This window comes from Pelophylax lessonae (genome assembly GCF_965119305.1).
Source record: "Pelophylax lessonae genome assembly, chromosome: 1".
Classification (NCBI taxonomy): Eukaryota; Metazoa; Chordata; class Amphibia; order Anura; family Ranidae; genus Pelophylax; species Pelophylax lessonae.
The window spans coordinates 658445271-658468778 of NC_138768.1; the positions used below are offsets into that span (position 1 = coordinate 658445271).

A 23508-nucleotide genomic window follows, 5' to 3' on the forward strand; every position below is an offset into this window, starting at 1 on the left:
GTTCCAGATTGAGTCCATTTGTTCGGTGGTGGCATCCCTGCATCAGGGGGATTTTCTTGCCTCTATCAACATCAAGGATGCTTACCTTCACATTCCAATATGTGGAATCATATGGAGATTCTGGGCAAATGGGACAAGACTCTGCTGTCTCTGAACAATCGGATCCGGCTGAGCCCGGGAACAAAAGAGTCCCTGATATGGTGGCTTCATTCTTCTGGGCTTTGGCTGGCAAATCCTTCCTTCCCCTTGTATTGGACAGTGGTCAAAATTGGAGTAATTGGCGCTGCCTTTGGTAATGGACTAGGGTGTAAACAGTGATGGAAAAAACTGATATATAAATACACCGTAGTGTATATGTAAAAAATAATGGTCAATATGTTATCAGTGCAACAAATAAATATATGAAACCAACATATGATATATAAATAGTAAAACACAGTGACTAGTGTTTATCAATATCCCGGTGGTAAGGTGCAATCAAGGTGACAAAGTGTATACAAGAATTAAAGGTATGATCAAGCAATAAAATATATATAGTGCACTATAAAATTATAAAATTGGTACAGTACAAGGGTATAAATAGATAAAACAAAGTATAGTGGTAGTGACATGCGAAAGTGCAACGAGGTGCACTAAAAATATAGAAAGTGGTTTAGGCGCTCAGAGAAATAAAAGTGACAATAGAAAAATAGAGTGCAATAAAGTGCACGAAAGTGAATAATGTATATAATGGGGTGACTGGCCGAAGAAAGTCCTTATAGCCAGTAATGCAGTGGTGGTGTGTAGATAACCGGATTAGTGTGTGTGTGTATATATATATATATATATATATATATATATATATATGTATATATATATATATATATATATATATATATATATATATATATATAATATAATTTTTTATTTTATTGCTTGATCATACCTTTTAATTCTTGTATACACATTGTCACCTTGATTGCACCTTACCACCGGGATATTGATACACACTAGTCACTGTTTTTTACTATTTATATATCATATGTTGGTTTTATATATTTATTTGTTGCAATGATAACATATTGACCACTATTTTTTACATATACACTACGGTGTATTTGTATATCCGTTTTATCTATCACTGTTTACACCCTAGTCCATTACCAAAGGCAGCACCAATTACCCTAATTTCTTATCTCATTTTATAAAGTCCTTTGACTGTAGTTCAGGGTAGGCTGCAGCCTATATATTCCTTTAGATATCGTTAGCGCGGAGTTTGTTTCTTTCCATTGGACAGTGGTCGCCACGAATGCCAGCCTATCCGGCTGGGGAGGCGTCCTCTGCAAAAATTCTGCCCTGGGACTCTGGACAATGGAAGAGTCCGGACTACCAATCAATGTCTCGAGCAATCAGACTGTGCCTTGAGCATTGGACAGATCGTCTTCAGGGATGTCCAGTGCGCATTCAATCGGACAATGTCGCGGCCGTGGCTTATGTCAATCACCAGGGTGGCATAAAAAGTGTCCTGGCGGTAGCCAGCATTCTAAGGTGGGCAAAACGGTTAATTCCAGCCCTCTGTCTTACACGTTTACGGGGAAAACTGCCAGGTGGATTATCTCAGTCGGCAGGCATTGGACCAAGGGGAGTGGTCCCTTTTATCCAGAGGGGTTTCCTCAGTTGTGTCTCCATGGGGCACCCCGAGGTGGATCTGTTGGCTTCTCTGCTCAACAAAAAGGTGCAGAGGTTTGTGGCTTGGTCACGGGATCCTCTGGCGGATGCCCTGTGGGGTTAGTATCGTCTGATTTACGCCTTCTCTCAAGCTTCTGCCAATACTTCTACGCAGGATCGAGGCAGAAGGGATTTCGGTCATCTTAGTGGCTCTGGACTGGCCTTGCCGGATTTGGTACGCCGATCTAGTGGGGCTGATCGCTGACATTGCTTGGAAGCTTCCTCTCAGGGAGGAACTGCTGTCCCAAGGACTAATCTTTCATTCTCTTTGCAGTCACTGGCTTTGACCGCTTGGCTGTTGAATGCCAGGTACTGATGGATAGAGATTTGTCTGAGTCTGTGATTCCAATGCTGTTAAAAGCTAGGAAATCTACTTCTAAGAAGATCTTCCATCATACGTGGAAGTCGTACATTGTGTGGTGTGAGTCTCTTGGGGCTCATTCTCGCTCTTTCTCGGTGGCTCGGATCTTGACCTTCCTTCAACAAGCACAAACTGGCCTTGAGTACTATCAAGGGTCAGGTGTCGGCCTTAGCGGCCTTCTTTCAATGGCCCTTGGCCACATACTCCATGGCACGCACTTTTCTTCAGGGAGTTAGGCATTTGACCCATCTAGTGTGGTCTCTGTTGCTGCTTTGGGACTTCAATTTGGTGCTCTCAGTCCTCCAGAAGCCTCCTTTTGAGAATTCTCAGGAGATTTCCCTGCTTACACTGTTCCAGAATGTGGACTTTTTGGTGGCTTGCACCTCTGCGCACAGGATGTCGGAATTGGTGGCGTTATCCTGTTGTTCACCTTACTTTGGTGGTTTACAGAGAAAAGGTAATTCTTCCCCTTTGTCCGTCGTTCCTTTCTCAGGTTGTCTCGGATTTTCATTTGAATGAAGACATTGGGTTGCCTTCCCTGTGTCCCAGGCCAAAACATCCGAAGGAAATTGCTTTGCATGCCTTGGATGTGGTCCGGGCAATTGGGGTGTACCTGGCAGCTACACAGTCTTTTAGGAAGTCAGACTCGCTATTTGTGCTCACGGATGGACCTCGGAAAGGGTTGTCTGCTTCCTCTGCTACCATTTCCATATGGTTCAGACAGACGGTGATTCAGGCCTATTCCATCAAGGGTCAGGTTCCTCCTTTCCCTGTCAAGGCGCTCAGTACCCTTCTGGGCCTTCCGTCATCAGGCGTCAGTGACGAAGATTTGCAAGGCGGACACCTGGTCGTCGATGCACACTTTTTTACAAAGTTTTATAAGTTGGATGTGTTTGCATCTGCCGATGCTTCCTTTTTCCTTTGGCCACAAGGTTTTGGCAGGCTGCTGTTTAGAGGACCTTGTCCTCTATGAGGATGTGTTTTTTTTTTTTTTTTTCAGGTAAGCTCCAGTTGTTTTGGTTGAGCTCCTGTTAGAGCTGCATGATTAACCATTAAAAAAAAACGCGATCTCGATTCACCCCTGCCCCCCCCCCCCCCCCCACTATCTTAAAACAGCATGTCCTCAATAGAGCTGTTCTCTATTTTTTCTCACAGCTGTCAAACATTTGCTGGGGCTCTTTTTTGTTTGTTTTATCAACATTTATAAGGCTCCATTCACACTTCCGCGTGTATCTTTTCGTTCTTTTAAATCAAAGGAATTAACTTCCGTATGTAAAGGCTTGTATGTACACACTATAAGAAAATCAGGTGAACATTGTCGTCCAAAGAATTTTCGTATGATTTTCATATAGTGTGTACAGAACTTTCTACAGACGATTCAGAATTTTCATACGAAAATTCTCGAAGGGACAAACTCCAAAATTTTTTTTGTACGGGAAAAATAATGATTTTCGTTTAATGTGTACCGTTTTTGTACAAGAAAAATCAGACTGCGCATGATCAGAAACAATAAACAACAAAAAAAGTCTTTGTCGTAGGAGAATTTTCGTACAAATTTTTCAAAGGACAATTCTTTCATCGGTTCCGATTTGCTGTAAAACAACAAGGAAAATTGGGCAATCTTTCGCCCAATTTTCATATAGTGTGTACCCCACTGTGAGGGCAGTTTAACCTCTTAAAGACTAATCCTTTTTCTGACACTTGTTGCTTACAAGTTAAAGAATCAGTATTTTTTTTTTTTTTTTTTTTTTAGCAGAGACCCTAGAGAATACAACGGTGATCGTTGCAATTATAATTTTGGAAAAACATACATTTAAAAACTAAACTGTAAATTTAGCCCGATTTTTTTTTTTTTTTTTTTTTTTTTTTTTTTTTTAAATAATGTAAAAGATGTTACAACAAGAATTGTGACAGAATCATGATCTCTATTCTAAGCAAAAAAAGTTGTGATTCTAATTTTATCCAGAATCGTGCAGCTCTAACTCCTGTTTACCTGGTTGGCCATACTTCGCTTCGGGAGTTTCTTTTTCACTGTTCCCACTCCTCATGTTTAACACTGTTTTGGGACATCTTAATGGTTATGAATACCAGGAGCTGTGTCTGTCAATGAACGAAAGAGAAAATGGGATTTTTGCCTTACCGTAAAATTAATTTCTCTGATGTTCATTGACGGACACAGCTCCCACCCTTCTGTGGGGTTGTAATTCCTCTGACACTGCTTGTAACAAAACTGAGTATCTATAGCAGAGAGAGGGAGTATACCCCCTGGAACTGCCCATAGGCATAGCCAGACTTTTTTTCTGCCTAGTATTCTACTCCTGTAGGGGGCAGTATAACCCAATGGTTAAGAAGATCAGGAGCTGTGTCCGTCAATGAACAGCAGTATTTTACGGTAAGTCAAAAATCCAATTTTTCCCTGTGTTTAATAATACTCTGCTATTGCATGGTTATAGAAAAACATAGACCACATTTTTGTAGCTGTAGTTTAGGAGTTCTGAAATCTTTTTGAGATGTGCAAATACATGGAGAAATAGGAATTTTTGCACATAGGGAATGAAAAAAGAATTTGTTACCATCTTCCCAATTTCAGATCTAGCTTTCTATTCAGCTGTACATCATTGGCAGATACGAGTATTTTGCACACCCTGACATTTTCCTGTCCTTTCTTTTCATCTTGTAACAGCAGAAATTTATGAGTAATCATAGGCTTATGCTATTCTATGGAAAATGGTCTGGCACGTTTTTAAATAAACAATTCTACTTCTGGTTCTTCAGTCTTTGAAGGCACTCTTATTGCTACACATACAGATAGCTGAGTTCTGACATGTTACAATTATCGCAGGTAACGCTACGGCCTCAGTAAATGTTGGTAAATACATACTGCATGCTTTCTCATCTATAAAAGGCATTGTAAACCTGAAATGGATTTATAGGGAACTAATATGCACCGCAAAGCTTTCAGTCTAAGTGGCTCTTCACACCTATTCCTTCTGGCGCTCCTCAAGTTAACACTTGTAAATTACTGTGCATTGCATTAAATCAGCCTGTTCATTTTAATGGGCTGCCAACACACCAAATTGTAAAAACATTTTTGTTCAACACGGGGCACCACAACGTATGGTAATACGGTACTATGTGTTGCGGAGGCTGGTAAATGTCAGCACACGTAAAGTGCATTACTATAGCACACTGGTATGAAGCCAGACACCTAGAAACCTTTTTTTTTTTAAAAAAAAACCTTTCTGCTGTTTTATATTAAGGTTTATTCAGAAGGGTGCAGAGGGCTGTACACAGCCAGAATTCAGCATATTTCTGTAGCCAGGAGTCACAGGTGTTTGTGTACAAATCAATGACAGGCTGTATAAATCAATGACAGGCTGACAAACGCGTCGGCTGTATGATCCTGAGTGGTTAAACGCATACAGGGGCAGATAAGCGGGCCTGGACGCAAACTGAGCCCAAGGCTGCGCGTCTGTTCCTTAACCACTTTAAGACCGGAAGATTTTGCTGCTTAATGGCCAGGCCCTATTTTGCAAATCAGCACTGCGTTATTTTAACGGGCAATTGCACGGTCGTGCAACGCTGTACCCAAAGGAAATTGACGTCCTTTTTTTCCCCCACAAATAGAGCTTTCTTTTGGTGGTATTTTTTTTTTTCTTTGGTTCTACAAACAAAAAAAGAGCGACAATTTTGAAAAAAAAAAAAATATATCTTTCACGTTCTGATATAGAACATTCCCTCCCAAAAAAATTTAAAAATCATAATTTCTTAACGTTATAGGCCAGTTTGTTTTCTGCTACATATTTTTGGTAAAAAAAATCGCAATAAGTGTATTTTGATTGGTTTGCGCAAAAGTTATTGCGTTTACAAACTACGGGAAAGATTTATGCCATTTTTCATTTTTTAACTAGCAATGGCGGCGATCTGCGATTTTTAGCGGGACTGCGACATTGCGGCGGACAGATCGGACCCCTAACTGACATTTTTGATATTTTTTAAGGGGACTAGTGATGTTACTACAGTTATCAGTGCTAAAAAATATGCACAGTTACTGTAATAATGCCATTGGCAGGGAAGGGGTTAATACTATTGGTGATCAAGGGGTTAAATGTAAGCCTAGGGGAGTGATTCTAACTGTATGGGGGTTGGGCTTTTGAAATGATCATAGAGACATGTGATCCTATATAGCAGGATCGCATGGTCTCTGTGATCATTGCAGGGAGAAGGCTGGATGGCTGTGTTTACATCAGCTGTCTGTCCTTCTCTGTCAGCAGGGGGGATCGGCGGTGTCAGGCGGCAATCAAAGCCGCCTGACACACGCACTGGCTTCCCCGGGGACGAGCGGGGGCAAGAGACTTGTGGCCTCCCAGGCAGATGACACCTATTAACGTGATTTTTGCCTGGGAGAGCCACACTGCCGATGTAAATAGGCAGTGCAGCGGCGGGAAGTGGTTAAGCATGCAGCTGCTCACATGTGCGTAGAGCTGCAGCATCTGCCGGTCTGTCATTGATTTGTATAGGCTGCTGGCCTCCACTCTTGTGACTTCTGCTGAATTTTGTCTGTGCGAGTGAACCCTTAGAATTTTTCAAAATACAAACAACAAAATATCGAGGATCTACGATCACCTACGCTAATAAAAAATGTAGTTTTAGTCATCACATTGTTAGGTACACCTGTTAAAAAAATGCAACTGCCCACACAATATGTCTTATTGGTACACCTAAATGTATAAAGAATGCAGATGTGCTCAGAATGTTCAGTTGTTCAGCCAAAAATAAGAGCAGGAATATGGATGAACAAAGTTTCTTTTGTCCTTGGCATCCACCTGGGATTTTCACACACTGTAGTTGTTTCCAGGTGTGGGAAGCAAATAAAAAAAAAGGTCAAGTTACCAACACTGTTTTGAGAGAAACACCTTGGTAATGACAGCAGTGAGAGAATGGCCAGTCATGTCCAATGAAGCAGGAAGTCCACAACTACTAAAATCATCTCCAGGTCTGCTCCTGGAAATTAAGAAGAGGAAAATTGGGTTACAGTAGGGACAAAGCTGGATTAATAAAATAAAGTTAGTGTTGCTAAACCCACAACAGTCTGTATATGCAGCAAAGCATGCTTGTTATACTTACTGTGGAACCTAAGGGGTTATTCCTCTGCATTGTGTATAAAGGCTGTTTGAACCTGTGTTCTCTAATCCTTCCCTTTTTCCACTGTCCCCAATCCATCTCCTGATAGTACAGAGCCATTGGAGTCATTCTGCACATGCTCAGTTTGGTGTGTATTGCTACAAAGTTTTTTTTTTTTTTTTTTGTGTGTTTGTTTTTTGTTTTTTTTCTTGGGAGAGTGCATGTGATCAGCACAGGTCCAATCGGTACTGTCCATACAGAGGGTCAGAAGTCATGCAGCCTCATAGGACAGTCAGAGTAGAATTAAAACTCCCAAGTTTTAACCAGACACTGATCGAAGTCACAAGACTGCTATATACTGCTGATGAGAAAGGGTATCTAGCAGTTTTATTTACTAAAACTATTGTATTTCCATGTTCTGTGTACTGTGGGAGACCAGATAAAGCGAATGCAGAGTCCTGGGTTTAGGAACACCTTAAGCCAGTCATAGACTATTTGAATCTCAGCCAGTTTCGCAGGAAGTGGTTGAGATTCGATCCATGTAAGAGTTGGCTAAGTGTACCCAAGTTGATCGATCAACTTGGGTACAATTAGCCTGCTGGATTTTACATAGGATTGCTAGCCTGTTGGGAGAACACAATGGCATGGGAAGGATTCCCGTGTCAACACGGTCTGTGTTTGGGGGAATCAAGTGATTTTCTTTCCTGTAATCTGTGGTTGTAGAAAAGCAAATCGCTCCGTCAATGGCCAGCCTTAGCCCAGCTCTCGATGTCTGTTGGAGTGCAGACAGTAGAATCATATTTTGGTACACAGAATCCATCTTGTCATGTGTCAGGGGTTCAGGTTGTGGTGGAGGTGTAGCAATTTAAGAAGTTAAAAAACAAGACCCTTAGGCCCCGTTCACATTGGGGCGATCCGACTTCCCGAGGCGACCTCCGAGGTCGCGGTGCGAGCAGCGCGCCGCGACCTCGGAGCGGCCGGCACGGACTTCATAACATTGAAGTCTATGACGGTCGCTCCGGGTCGCCCCAAAGAAGCTCCGGACCCTTTTTCTAAGTCGGAGCGACTTGTGTCGCTCCTATTAGAACGGGTCCGCAGCTTCCCTATGGAAGGCGACCTGTGAGGCGACCAGGTCGCCTCACAGGTCGCCCCAGTGTGAACGGGGACTTATTTGTGTTTGTGTGTGTGTGTATGTATGTTGCTGGTGACATGCACGTCTTTATGGCCATAGTATACTTGCCTTCCATTGGTTTCCTTTAACTTATTGTAATAGCTAGCTCAAGCTGACCTGTGACAGTTACTGTAGTATACTGTACTTGAATTACTTTGACTTTCACCTCCCTCAAATCTTAATCCATGAAAGCAGAATTTCTTGATGATGAATCTAAAATTAATTGTGGGATACTAAATACTGTGGGATACTATTCTATACCCCCCACCCCCCCACCCCGGGGGTGCAGGTGATGTGTGTGTGTGTGTGTGTGTGTGTGTGTGTATGTATATATATATATATATATGTGTGTGTGTGTGTGTACAATGTATAATATATATATATATATATATATATATATATAATATGTGTGTGTGTGATTCTGCACAGGGCAGGTGCCCTGTAGCAGTAAATCTGCTAGAGAGCGGTTGGCAAGCAGTTAAGGTAAAAAAAAAAAAATAACCTGGCTTTAGAACCACGTTAAGGCTCTATGCACACTAGGCTACGTTCACATGTGGATGTAGTGGATCGTGGGCAGAATCACTGCGATACTGCCCGTGATCCAGAAATCGTTGCAAATCGCGGGACGCCAGTGCGATGCCTGTGATTTGCAATGGCACCCCAAATGCTGAGCGATGTTGCCGCGATGTCCGCCTGCCGAATCGCAGTAACATCGCGCAACCAGAATCGCGGGACGCATGACGCACAGCGTTTGTGGTGCCATTGCAAATCACAGGCATCGCACAGGCGTCCCGTGATTTGCAATGATTTCCGGATCGCGGGCAGAATTGCCATGATTCTGCCCGTGATCCGCTACGCCCACATGTGAATGTAGCCTTAAGGCTCCAAAAACCTTAGAAAAAAAAATGCTGGATGAAAAATGCTTTTTGTGACGGCTTGTAGTAGCGTTTTAGAGGCTTTTAAGAGTGTTGGCGTTTTGTTAGCGTTTTTACAGTACATGAAGAAAAAAAGAACCTAAAAATAAAAAAAGCGGTTGGAAGCATTTTAGTAGTGTTTAGCGCTTTCTATTTCTGCTGGAAATAACACTAAAAAAACTCTACAAAACCCTTTTTTTTTTTTTTTTTTCTGATCCTAGACGCTCAAAAAAAAAAAAAAGCTAATAGCCTAAAGTAGTGTGCATGGACAACTTAGGATAACATTTAGCATCTAAAATCAGAAAGAAAAATGCTAATACCCGCTTCTAGGAGCATAAAAAAAAAACGTTAGTATGCATGGAGCCTAAAAAATGTGCATCAGTCAGCTCCAGATTCCTGACAGGAGCAATATATTTTTTGCACTTACTGAATAAATATGCAGTAACACATTTAATGGTGTATATATAACCGACTAAAAATCAGAGAGTAATCAAATATCATGTGATCAATATGATTGGTCATAGTGATCACATGAAAACAATGTCAAACTCTCATGAATGGCTTGCTCACAGTTATCTGTGATTGGCCCACAACAATCACATGATACCTGGCTACCTGTACCATGTGATTGGCTACAGCTAATCACAGATCACAACCATAGGCAAGCTGTTTATGAATGCTAACCCATTCATGACAGCTAAAACTTTTGCTTGTTCAGTGATCTACTACAGTGTCAGTATGTACAAAGAAAAAATAGTACTCTGTATCCTTGATCACCGCCACCCATATGTTGACACGCACCAGTGATGGCATGTAAAAAATAATTGTGAAAAAAAAAAAAACAACCTAGTTTGATTTAATTCATTTTCCAAAAAAAGTGACACAAAATTAAAGCTTAAAAACTTGCCATGCCTCTACCTCAGACTGTCTGCTTTCCAAATAGGGGTCATTTAGGGGGATATTTGTAATGTCCCAGCATTTTAAGGGCCTCAAGAACTTAGATAGGCTGTCAGTACATCAGGAGTGATCAATATTCAATTCTATATCCCAAACTTTGTAGATGCTAGAACCTTCACACAAACAATTAATATACACTTATTGGGTTTTTTTATTTTTTTTTTTTCACCAAAGACGTATAGCAGAATACATTTTGGCCTACATTTATGAAGATACAGTGATTTTATTGGACAGGTTTTATAACCGAGTAGAAAATATTGTTTGTTTTTCCAAAGTTTTTAGTAATTTTGGTTATACGTAAAAAAAAAAAAAAAAAAGAAATCCCATTGGTGATCAAATAGCACTGAAAGAAAATTCTATTTGTGTGAAAAAAAAAAAATGATGTAAATTGAATTTTTGTACAGTTTTACATGATCGTGCAGTTGCCAGTTAAAGTAGCACAGTGCTGAATACTAAAAATAGTTCTGGTCGTGAAGGGGATAAAACCTTCTGGAGCTCAAGTGGTTAAAATATTTTTTTCCCATTGCTTCAGTTATTTCCTGGTTTTCAGGCCTAGGCAAATGATGTCCTACATCCAAGTCTTCAGGAGGGGCTTTCTCATTTAAGCACACTCTCCTGCATGTGTGCCTGAGCTAGGGGCAGATGAATTCTAGAAAGTAAATCCTCTGCATTTACTCAAGGTGGCCAAGGCCACAAATGCTAAGGAGGTATTTTTTAAAGTGATTTCACAGCAAAATAACACATGGAGAGATGGATGGATGCGTGCATTTACATTGAATATTAAAGGAGAAGTAGGGCCAAAGCTCTTTTGGTCATGCTTCCCCTGTGGATCACAGGAGTACACTTAGTTCTGCACTCCTGTGACCTATATTCAGTCAACATTGAGCTAAAGTTCGCGATCAGCTGATGTCATGGTATTTTTCTGTACATGGATTATTTTTAGGGCCTGTGTCGACAGGCTATTGTTTGCCTCAGAAATGCTTCTCTCCACATACAAGTCTTTGAGAGTGCAAAGGCAGCTTAAAGCAGATCAGAAGAATTCTGAATAATCCCAGAAGTATCTCAAAATGCCAAATGCAGACTCCTCAACATAGGCCAAAGCCTATTGATGCTGGCCAATTTAAGCTGACAAACTTGGGGAAAGTATGCATGTATTGCAGAAATGTACTGCATATCTTTTTTTGGGTGCCTGTTTATTCATGCGTCTTTCATGCATGGTTTGAAGCAACTTTAATGCGGTTTTTAGGCATTTTTTATGTATTCCTGTCAGGGTGGATTTTATTTAAATCAAGTTGATTTAAATCTCTATTTAAATCCAGGAATCTAAATCACTAGTAAAAAAGGCTGAATTTAAATCCGATTTAAACCCCCTCCTTACCGTCAGGCACCGCCCCTTTCCAGTGTCCACCATCCTACCCCCCCCCCCCCCACAATGCTAGGGCTGTTGGGGTGGTTTGATCCACCTCCTAGGGTGAGGGCACGGTGCTAGCTGGCAATGAAGGTGGGGGCGGTGTTGGCAACCAGATGATTGACTGTGCAGGGGGAATGTACCTGGTGTGGGCTCTTGCCAGGGCCACCCGCCCTGCTTCGATCTGTCCTTGAGACATGGGTTCCCTCCTGGGTCCCTATAAGCCTTGTGGTGCCGCCATTTTGTTGTAGCCTGTGTGTTTCTATACACGGCGGCCATGTTTGTGTAGTCCGGCTGCCGTTTTGCTGTGGTTTGCCGTTGAAAATAGCGGCTGCCATGACAATGGAGCCCTGTGGGCAGCGATTTTGGCGGTGGGAGCCCCTCTTTATCCCCTGTTGCTGACTCCTGGATCCTTTCACTTCCTGATCGCTGCAAGGGTAGTGCAGATTATCCTGGTGGCTGCAGGTTGCCTGTTTCTGCTGGGTGGTGAGTCTGGTGGGGTCATCTCCCTCTCTGGTGAGGATTGCTTGGTGCTTGTGCCTGGCGACCAGGTGGTGCTGCCAGCGCAGTAGGGGTTGTCCCTTTGCAGTGCCTCATCTCTACAACCTTGCACCCGAAATCCTCTGATAGTGAGGATGATTCCTCCATGTCTGCAACTGAAAAGGCTCTGGTGGAGGAACTGATTGTATCTGTGCGTGAAACCCTGAATATGGATGACGTGGCTGCGAAGGAGGCGCAGGTTCCTTTTGGCACTCACAAGCCATCCAGAGCGGCAAAGGTGTTTCCTTTCCCTGCCTAATTTGACAGAATTGTCGCTAAAGAGTGGGGACAACCAAAGCATCACCGTGGGGTCCTAAGCGCTGGCTTTGACAGCTTGGCTGTTGAACGCCAGGTGCTGAAGGATAGGGGTTTATCTGAGTCAGTGATCCTACCCTGTTGAAAGCTAGGAAATCTACTTCTAGGAAAATCTACCATCGTACGCGGAAGACGTACATTGTGTGGTGTGAGTCTCTTGGAGTTCATCCTTGCTCCTTCGCGGTGGCTCGGATCTTGACCTTCCTTCAATGGGGGGTTAAACAGAAATTAGCCTTGAGTACCTTCAAGGGCCAGGTATTGGCTTTGGTGGTCTTCTTCCAACGACCTTTGGCCACACTCAATTTTGTGCTTTCGGTCCTCCAGAAGCCTCCCTTATGAGAATCTTCGAAAGATTCCCCTGCTTACGCTGTCCCAGAAGGTGGTCTTTTTGGTGGCTATCACCTCTGCGTTCAGGGTGTCCGAACTGGCGGCATCCTGTTGTTCACCTTACCTGGTGATTCACAGGGGTAAGGTGGTTCTTCGCCCCTGTATGTCGTTCCTTCCGAAGGTTGTCTCTGATTTTCATTTGAATGAAGATATTGTGTTGCCTTCCCTGTGTCCCAGGCCTAAGCATCCAAAGGAAATTGCCTTGCATACCTTGGATGTGGTCTGGGCAATTAGGGTGTACCTGGCAGCTACGAAGTCTCAGGAAGTCAGATAGACTCTATTTGTGCTCACGGATGGACCTTGTAATGGGTTGTCCACTTCCTCTGCGACCATTTTCAGATGGATCAGACAGATGGCGATTCGGGCCTATTCCATCAGGAGTCAGGTTCCTCCTTTCCCTGTCAATTTGCACTCTACTAGGGCGCTTAGTGTCTCCTAGGCCTTCCGTCATCAGGCATCAGGGACGCAGGTTTGCAAGGCTGCCATCTGTGCACTTTTACAATGTTCTATAAAGTGGATGTGTTGCCATCTGTGGATACTTCTCCTGGCCGCAAGGTTTTTTGCAAGCTGCTGTTTAGATGACCTGATCCTCATCCCTTGATAAAGTCACGCGCGTAGTGACGCAAAGCGTCGGGAGGAGCCGGGTGACGTCACTTCCATGTTCACGGCCGCAACCGGAAGTCCTATTGTGTACCGCATCCAGCGAAGTTTCTCCTTGCTATTTACTTTTTACATGTAAGTGCAATACTTTTTTTGATTTATTAAAGCTTTTTACATACTGCACCATGAGTGCTTTAATTTTTACATCCCCATGAGGCTCGATTGGTGCTTGTGATACACAGTTGCACAGCGGAGGATCTACAGTGTATCAGGAGATCTGCTTACCACGGACCACAGGGATTATACCATCCATCCATTGGAGAAGACTATCGGTGGAGCTTGGCTTGGAGCACAGAGCCTGAATCTTGGATATACACATGCACTTTTATTGTGTGTTTGAGGTAAGCGGCCACTGCACACCATACAGCACCGAGATTGGATCGACATTTTTAGTGTATCTTCACTTCACGAATGTTTGACGTTTTTTGAAGATTGTTTTTAAGCACAGAAGATTTTTGTTTTTTGTTTTTACTTTATCTTGGACATTATTTATTTTGCATGGCATATGGACAGATTGCATCACCCATTTAGCATACAGCATTGGTTCACGTCATTGTGGGATACTGAGTTGTTTTTCAGTTGTTATTATTGTTGCACATTTTGATTTTCTCACTACACTACTGTTTTTGATCATTTTTGTGTTTTTACTATACACGGATTTTTATTTACACTTGATTTCGATTTTGAATTAGCGCCGATTCTGTTTTCACTATACATATAGCGTCTTAGTGTCTACAAACTATGTAATAGATTTATGACATGACATTATATTTATTGTTGTTTTTACTAGTAATGGCGGCAATCAGCAATTTTTAGCGGGACTGCGACATTGCGGCGGACAGATCTGACACTAAATTACACTTTTTGGGGACCAGTGACACCAATACAGAGATCAATGCTAAAAAAAAAATGCACTTTTACTGTATAAATGACACTGGCAGTAAGGGGTTAACACTAAGGGTGATCAAGGGTTTAGGTGTGCTCCTAGGGAATGCTTTCTAATTGTGTGGGGGGTAGATGTGCTAGAAGAAAAGATATCTGTGTTTCAGCTTAGCTAAAACACAAGATCTCGCTCTTCCTCTGTGACAGAACAGCCGTTTGCCTGGTTTACAGACATTCTCTTGCGCCATTGCGAATCAGTAGGAGCGGTGCTCAGGTAGTCAGTGCTGTATCTTGGCCTAGGCCAACAAGGCCCAGGCCTAGGGCAGCACTTTGTAGGGGGGGCAGTAAAACATTTGGACTTGTGTTTGCTGCCACTGATTATTTCACTTATTTGTATAATGACTCTGGACTTCCTATTTATTATACAAATAAGTGACATAATCCTATGATTACAATCAGTGGCAGCAAACACAAGTCCAAATATCTTAAAAGAACTGATGGGGCTGCACTGATGGTCGCTAATATGCTGCACTGATGGGCACTAATATGCTGCTCTGATGGCCACTAATGGGTTGCCAATGGTGGGTACAGATAAACTGCACTGATGGGCACTAATGAGGCTGCATTGAGAAGACAGCACTGATGAGGCTGCACTGATGGGCACAAGGCGGCACTGATGAGCTTCACTGATGGGGCTGCACTGATATGGTGCCCTGATGGGCACTGATATGTTGCACCGATGGGCACCAATAGGCTGCACTGATGGCCACTGATGAGGCGGCACTGCTAAGCTGTACTGATATGATGCACTGATAGGCTGCACTGGAGGCGACTGATGGGGCTGTACTGATGGCCACTGATGGGGCTGTACTGATATGCTGCACTGATGCGCAGTAATGAGGATGCACTGATGGGCACTGGTAAGGCAGCACTGATGGGCACTGATAGACTGGTTGTTGTCTGGTTTACAGATGAAAGGGCAGGTCATAAACAGGAAGGAGTGTGGCCTTTACAGGAAGGGGTGGGTCATATTTCAATTAGGGGGTGCACAAGTTTAGTCAGGCCTAGGGCAGCACAAAACCTAAATACACCACTGCAGGTAGTGCGAGTGCCCCTGAGAACCCATGCACAAAATCACGTACCTATACGTGATTTTGCGCAGCCAGACCACTCTATGCGGTGGGCGGTCTGGAAGTGGGTTAAAGATGTATTCCATTCAGGTGAGTTTACAGTTTTATTTGTGTTTGACATGCCTGTTGTAGACCAATTTTCTGCAGGTGCTTCATAGTGCTAGGAGTAGGTGTGACGGTCCATATTCTCCTGGCTTTCAAGCTGTTGTTTACTCTAGGTTGTTTGCAAAGTGTCAGTAAAATTTACAAAGATCTGGTTCTTTTCAATCAATCGATCAACAGATTTTTTTTTCAGATGTAAGAGCAAAGGAAGCCATACTTGTTGAAAGGCTAACATCTCTGGAGGATAAGAAATTATACCAGCATATGGCCTATTTTGCCAGATACTATGCCCAGTACTGTAGGAGAGACTGGGATTGACTCCACGCTGGCTGTATAATTGATCTGGCCCAGTTTGTTATGGAGTTAGTCTTTAACAGACTAAGAGGTTAATCTTGCACATTGTGTAAAAAGGCTGTTTTGATGCTGTCTTCTCCGATCCTCCCATTTTTCTACAGTCCTCAATCCATCTGCTGATAGTACAGCGCCTTGGGGGAACTCTGCACTTGCTCAGTTTGGTGTGTATTGCTAAAGAGTGTTTGTGTTTTTTTTTTCTTTGGGTGGATGCATGTATTTCGGCACAGGGCCAATCAATACTGTCCAGACAGAGGGTCGGGGGTCATACATGTATCTGTATCTTGTGAGCAGCTATGTTTTTTTTTTTTGCTTTCGTAAACAGCCTTACAGCAACTGAACACACTCCCATTCTTATGTTTACCAATACCAATCACTATAATGTTGCAGCGCTATTCCTCCATAGGGTCTTGAAAACAATTGTGAACACTCTAAAATAACACTCCAAAGAAGCAATATTCAAAAAAAAAAAATACTCAAAGAATTAGATAAATGCCCAATAATACACAAATAGTAATAGTGGATCACCAAATAGAATGGACATCACAATATATTAGCATGGGAACAGCGTCCTCAATTCAAATACCCTGATGAAGTCCTGTAATGTGTGGCGAAATGTGTAGGGATGGCGCTGGGAAGTACGGTCTGAGGTGAGTAGCTTGTTTGCGGCAACACACAAAGCCGGTTTTAAAGTACACCACAGCGCTTTGTGTAAGTGGTAAAAGCATTTATATTCTGTAGCTGATGTGAGTGTTTTATTGGCGTGTGATATGATAAAGGTTTTTAAGGATTAAGGACAATTGCACTTTCTAATTTTTGCATGTGACTGAGTAAGAGAGAGGCTTGATATCGCAGGCTGAATACTAGCACAAACAGTGGTTCATGTGTAAAAGGGAAAGTTTTATTTGGATGAAGGAATAATCAATCAGAGGAGTGTATTTAAGCTGAAAATACTATGGTAACCAGGTGAGGGCACATCTGGTGAAGGTGGCACAATTATCTAAGATATATTTGAGCACGGTGGTATTTGTTTTATTTTTTAGAAGGTTATTTAGCAAATAAAGATAAGGCACTATATAGATTATTATTTATTTATTTTTTTCAAATGACACATTGGGGAGATGATGAATGTGAAGGACTGAAGTGCATATATATAAAGCGTTATTTGATCTATATTGAGAAGTAGGGTCATATTTATCAGGTTGGAACACAACCTTCTAGAATGTAGCACGGCAATTTAGTAAAATAAGGCCTCATGCACACAGGGTGTTTTTTTACTGCTGCTTTTAGGCGTGTCAGGCTTTTTATTTTTTTTTTTGCAGCTTAACCACTTGACCACCGGAGGATTTTGCTGTCTTCCGTCCAGGCCACTTTTTGCGATTCGGCGATGTGCGACTTTAACTGACAACTGCGCGGTCATGCGACGCCGTACCCAAACGAAATTTACGTCCTTTTTTTTTTCCCACAAACAGAGCTTTCTTTTGGTGCTATTTGATCACCTGTGCGATTTTTTTACTTTTTGCGCTATAAACAAAAAAAGAGCGTTTATTTTGAAAAAATAACAATATTTTTAACATTTTTTTTATATGAAATTCCCCCCCAAAAAAATGTAAAAATCAATTTTTTTTTTTTTAATTTTTGGCCAATTTGTTTTCTGCTACCTATGTTTGGAAAAAAAAATCGCAATAAGCGTATTTTGATTGGTTTGCGCAAAAGTTATTGCGTTTACTAACTAAGGGAAAGATTTCTGTCATTTTTGGTGGTTTTTTTTTTTAACGCGTAATGGCGGCGATCTGCGATTTTTTTTTTTTTTTTTTTTTTTTTTAAATTTTTTTTTTTTTGCGGGACTGCGACATTGCGGCGGACAGATCGGACCCTTGACTGACATTTTTGACACTTTTGGGGGTACCAGTGACATTACTGCAGTAATCAGTGCTATATATATGCACTGTTACTGTAAAAATGACACTGGCAGTGAAGGGGTTAATTTTATTGGAGAGAGAGGGGTTAATGTATGCCTGGTGCTTACTGACGTGTGGGGGGGGAGGTGACTTTGTGAGACAGGGACAGATCGGATGTCCAGCTATGCTGAACCCTCCGATCTGTCAGTCCCTGTCACTATGGAGATCCGCCCGCTCTGTTTACACAGGCGGGCGGATCTCCTCACTAGATTCCCCCGACGATCGGGGCAGAGCAGCGGCGATCGCCGCTGCTCCTCCCCTGGCCCGACTCCCGCTGTGAATGAAAACAGCGGGAGCGCGCCTCTGGCGGCGCGCGAGCGCCGCCTACAGGGGGAGGAGTCCAGCGACATAGGTCTACGTCGCTGGACGGGAACGAGCCACTTTGCCGCAGTACGCTCCATGTGAGCGGTCGGCAAGTGGTTAAAAACACCCTATCCATGATATTTTATGTTCTCATGCACACACAGGCTTTTAGGAGCTGTAAGTGGCATAGGCATTTTTAAGCTTTAAAAAAACCCAGGGCCAGTGCGCTCTGGAGCAGCAACGTTAAGCTGTAAAAACGCCTGACGCTGCTAAAGGCTGCTTAACGCCGCATACAGCATTAGGCCATGTCAGACGTTTTTAAGCTGTAGTAGTTGGATTTAAAGCAGTAGTATCCCACTTTTTTCACTTTTAACTACAGGTAAGCCTATAATAAGGCTTACCTGTAGGTACGATTAATATCTCCTAAACCGGCACGGTTTAGGAGATATTTGCAGTGCATGCAGCCGCTCACGCGAGCGGCGCATGCGCTCTGAAGGTCCGGCGGACTTTCAGCTTCCCTTGCCGGGAGTTTGCCGGAAAATCACTCCCACGCTCATCGCAGCTCTGGCCAATCACAGCGCCGGAGCCACTGAACCCGAAAGAGACGCCGTGGGATCATGTCAGCGCCCGCAGCGGTGTCCGGGGGTCCGTGTCGGGGCTTCGTTCTAAGGTAAGTAATTCATAATGAGCTAGTATGCGATGCATACTAGCTCATTATGCCTTTGTCTTGCAGGGTTTGTTTTTTTTTTTTTTCTGGGTTTATTACCTCTTTAAGGTTGGAAAATAGAAGGGGGCAGGGGAAGGCTGCTAAACGTGGCTAAAACGTGCATTAATGCCAATACTAAACGCTTCTAAAAGCACGTTTTTTCGGCTACTTTTTCCTGACGTCAGAACTGGCTTTGCAACTTTGTTTTTTCAAACGCCCTGTGTGCATGAGGCCTAAGGAAGTGCACAGATGGACTATTATATAAAGGACTTAGGCGTGATCCACTGTTACTGTTGGTCAGGGGTCATACGGCCGTTATAGGCCAATCAAAAGAGAATGAAAACGCCTCCTACAAGTTTTAACCAGTGCTTGACCGGACACTGATAGAAGTCACAAGACTGCTAATGAGAAAAGGTATTTAGCAGTTTATATTTAAAGCGGTAGTATCCCGCTTTTTGACACTTTTACCTACAGGTAAGCCTATAATAAGGCTTACCTGTAGGTACAATTAATATCTCCTAAACCGGCATGGTTTAGGAGATATTTGCAGTGCATGCAGCCGCTCACGTGAGCGGTGCATGCGCTCTGAAGGTCCGGGGGGACCTTCGGCTTTCCTTGCCGGGAGCTTGCCGGAAAATCGCTCCCGCGCGCATGCGCGGGAGTGACGTCATCGCAGCTCCGGCCAATCAAAGCGCCGGAGCCGCCGAACCCTGAAGAGACGCCGAGGGATCATGGCAGCGCCCGCAGCAATGTCCGGGGGTCCGTGTCGGGGCTTCGTTCTAAGGTAAGTAATACATAATGAGCTAGTATGCGATACATACTAGCTCATTATGCCTTTTGTCTTGCAGGTTTTTTTTTTTTTTTTCGGGTTTACAACCGCTTTAATAAAATAATTCCATGTTCTGTGTACTGTGGGAGACCAGAAATAGTGAAAGCAGGGTCCTAGGTTTAGTAACACTTACTCTTGCAAAGCATTTTATTTTAGCATCCAAAACATGATGTGTGATTACTCAAATGATAGCAGTTCAACTTTTACCAGTTTAGAAGAATCAGGCCAAAAACAAAAAGAAGAATCGGGCCAATGAGAATGAATTACTGTTTGGTTAAGAAGATTTCCTGTAAGCTGCACATCTCTATATTTGCCTTAATAAAAAGAGAATTGGTTTGTTTCTTGCTAATAGCATCATTCTATTATAGATCAAATAAAATTGATAAACGACTACCTACAGCCAGCTTCTTGGATTACAAAATGAGATGCTGTCTTTGTATATATTTTTGCCAAAGCAATAATTCACAAAATTTATAAATCTGACCATATAATTTACAATTTGTACAATTTCCTTTTAATCTGGCTGTATGCATTACAATCGGATTGTACAATATCTGTGCAATCAGACAACAGAACTATATAAGCGCCTAACTTTACAGTCTTATGATCTTTGTATCCAATCAGGCAGGCCCTTGTACTGAGATTGTACAAGCAAATTGTAAAATGTATGGTCAGTTTTGGACTTATTTTTAATGTAAGGGCCTGCCTGTCTGGATCCATATGGAAAGAGGTATACTGTGTGTGTGTGTGTGGTGTGCAATCTAGTAGTTTTATTATATTATATAGCCGGTCCCCTAATTCCTCTTGTACCAAATTGTATTATAACTGTACTGCCTGCCTTCATTTTGTAAAGCGCTAAGCAAACTGTTGGTGCTTTATAATTCTTGTATAATAATATACTTTTGTGCTTGAAATGTGATGTTTGTTTTGGTGTAGGGTGCATGCTTCAGAATGCATTGTTGGCCAGAGTGTTATGTAGGTGGAAACCAGGAAGGGGATTTCCATCATACTAATGAATCATGAATGTATGAGAGTTGCTATGAGACCTTTTTTATAGAAATTCCTCAGGTTTATTACAGTGCCTTAAAAAAAAAAAAAAAATATTCATTCCCCTTGACATTTTCCATTTAATTGTCAAGTGGAAGTAAAATGATAAATGGGTTTGCAAAGGTTTTTACAAATAAATATCTGAAAAGTGTGGCGTGCATTTGTATTCACCCCCCTTTACTCTGCTACACCTAACTAGTGGAACCAATTGCCTTCAGAAGTCACCTAATTAGTAAATACTCTACCTGTGTGTAATTCATTCTCAGTAAAAATACAGCTGTTCTGTGAAGCCCTCAGAGATTTTTTAGTGAACAATCAGCATCATGAAGGCCAAGTAACACACCAGACAGGTCAGGGATAAAGTTGTGGAGAAGTTTAATGCTGGGTTAGGTTATAAAAAAAATAACCAACATTTTGAACATCTCAGGTAGCACTGTTTAATCAATCTCCTGAAAATGGAAAGAGTATGGCATAACTGCGAACCTATCAAGACATGGGCGTACCCCTAAACTAACAGGCCCGGCAAGTATTAATCAGGGAAGCAGCCAAGAAGCCTATGGTAACTCTGGAGGAGCTGCAGAAATCCACAGCTAAGGTGGAAAGATCTGTCCATAGGACAACTATTAGTCGTGCGTTCTACAATTCTGGCCTTTATGGAAGAGTGGCAAGAAGAAAGCCATTGTTAAAAGAAAGCCATAAGACGTTCCATTTGAAGTTTGCAAGAAGCCATGTGGGGGACACCTCAAACCTGTGAAGGAAGGTGCTCTGGTAAGATGAGACCAAAATTTTAAATTTTTGGCCTAAATAGTGGTGGCAGTATCATGTTATGGGGATGCTTTTCTTCAGCAGGGACAGGTAAGCTGGTAAGCGTTGATGAGAAGATGGATGTAGCCAAATTTCAAGGAAATCTTCAAAGAAAACCTGTTAGTCTGCAAAAGACTTGAGACTGGGGGAGAGGTTCACATTCCAGCAGAACAACGCCCCTAAACCTAAAGCCAGGGCTACAATGGAATGGTAGATCAAAGCATATTCATGTGTTAGAATGGCCCAGTCAAAGTCCAGACCTAAATCCAATTGAGAATCTGTGGCAAGACTTGAAAATTGCTGTTCACAAAAGCTCTCCATCCAATCTGACAGAGCTTAAGCTATTTTGCAAAGGAGAATGGGCAAAAATTTCACTCTCTCTAAATGTGCAGAGGTGGTAGAGACAAGCCCAAAAAGACTTACAGCTGTAATTCCAGTGAAAGGTGGTTCTACAAAGCATTGACTCAGGGGGGTTGAATACAAATGCACACCACACTTTTTATATTTTTTTTTTTTTTTGTAAAAAATATTTTTAAAAAACATTTTATCATTTTCCTTGTACTTCACAATTGTGCCACTTTATGTTGGTCTATCACATAAAATCCCAATAAAATACATTTACATTTTTGGTTGTAACATGCCAAAATGTGGAAAATTTTCAAGGGGTATAAATACTTTTTCAAGGCACTGTAAATTAAACTGTCATTAAGAACATTGTATTTACTACAGATTTATGTGTGACATTTAATTAGCCCTCCTATTTGTCTCTAATCCAAACGTATTTTAGTTTTGGATGTAATGGAGAATGTTTAGAGCCTCTGTCAGGTGTCCTTTTTTATTTTTTTCTGTGTACTTTGGACAATACCATTCACCAGGACAAATGCATCAAATTTCTCCAGTTTTAGCTGTTCCCTATGCAGATCTTTTCAGGACAAGTGGCAGAATTAGTGCTTCAGGGAACCACGATTAGGAATGGAGAAATGTAATCCCTGCTTTGGGATCCTGGTATGCGTCAGCCGCTCTCCACCATCTACAGGGCTTTGTTACCCTCTGTCCATGCTGGGTTGACGGGACTGCGGGCGGCATGGAGCGCGGGGGAGGAAGGTTTGGACGATGAGGACTGGGAGGACATTTGGGATAGTTCGTTCCGACCGCTTATCGTGACCAGGGATGTACTGATCCAATTTAAAATCTTACATAGGATATATTACACTCCTCACAGGCTACATCGTATTTATCCTGGTGTCTCGGCTTCCTGCTGGAGATGCTCGTGCGCTTCTGCGGACTTCTCTCATGTTTTCTGGGATTGTCCGCAGATCGCTCCCTATTGGTTGGAGGTGACTCAATTTGTATCCGGCTTGGCCTCTGTCCCGGTCCCGCTGAAGGTGGGGGTCTGTCTCCTTGGCCTGGTAGACCAGTTGGCGACGGCCAGGGCGACAAGGACCCTTCTTGGAATCCTGCTGTTCTATGCTAGGAAGGCCATAGTCCTTAAATGGAAATCTCCTCACCCTCCGACTTTGGGCTTCTGGAAGGGGTTGGTTAATGCAGTAATTCCACTTTACAAGGCGACTTATATTTCTAGGAATTGCCCTAAGAAATATGAAAAGGTCTGGCGGGTCTGGGTGGATTCCAGATCCACAGTTGACGAGCGGGCCTCTGAGCCTGACACAGCCTGAACTCTGGCGGGGCCGTGGGGAGAGAGAACGGAGACTAATGTTCCTGACAAGGACTTTTTTGCTTTTTTAATGCTAATTCTTGATGGAAGGTACTGAGCAGTATGGTTGAGGGAAGTTTAGGATGGGTGTTTTCTGTGTTTGTGTTGTTTGTCTGTTGGTGGGCCGGGGTATGC

At 42.6% G+C, this 23508-nt stretch overlaps 1 protein-coding gene across 2 annotated transcripts in view; it reads left to right on the top strand.

Annotated features, from left to right (window-relative positions):
* Positions 1-23508, top strand: part of GAB1 (GRB2 associated binding protein 1) — a 167576-nt gene that overhangs the window by 107708 nt on the left and 36360 nt on the right. The window lies entirely within an intron of this gene.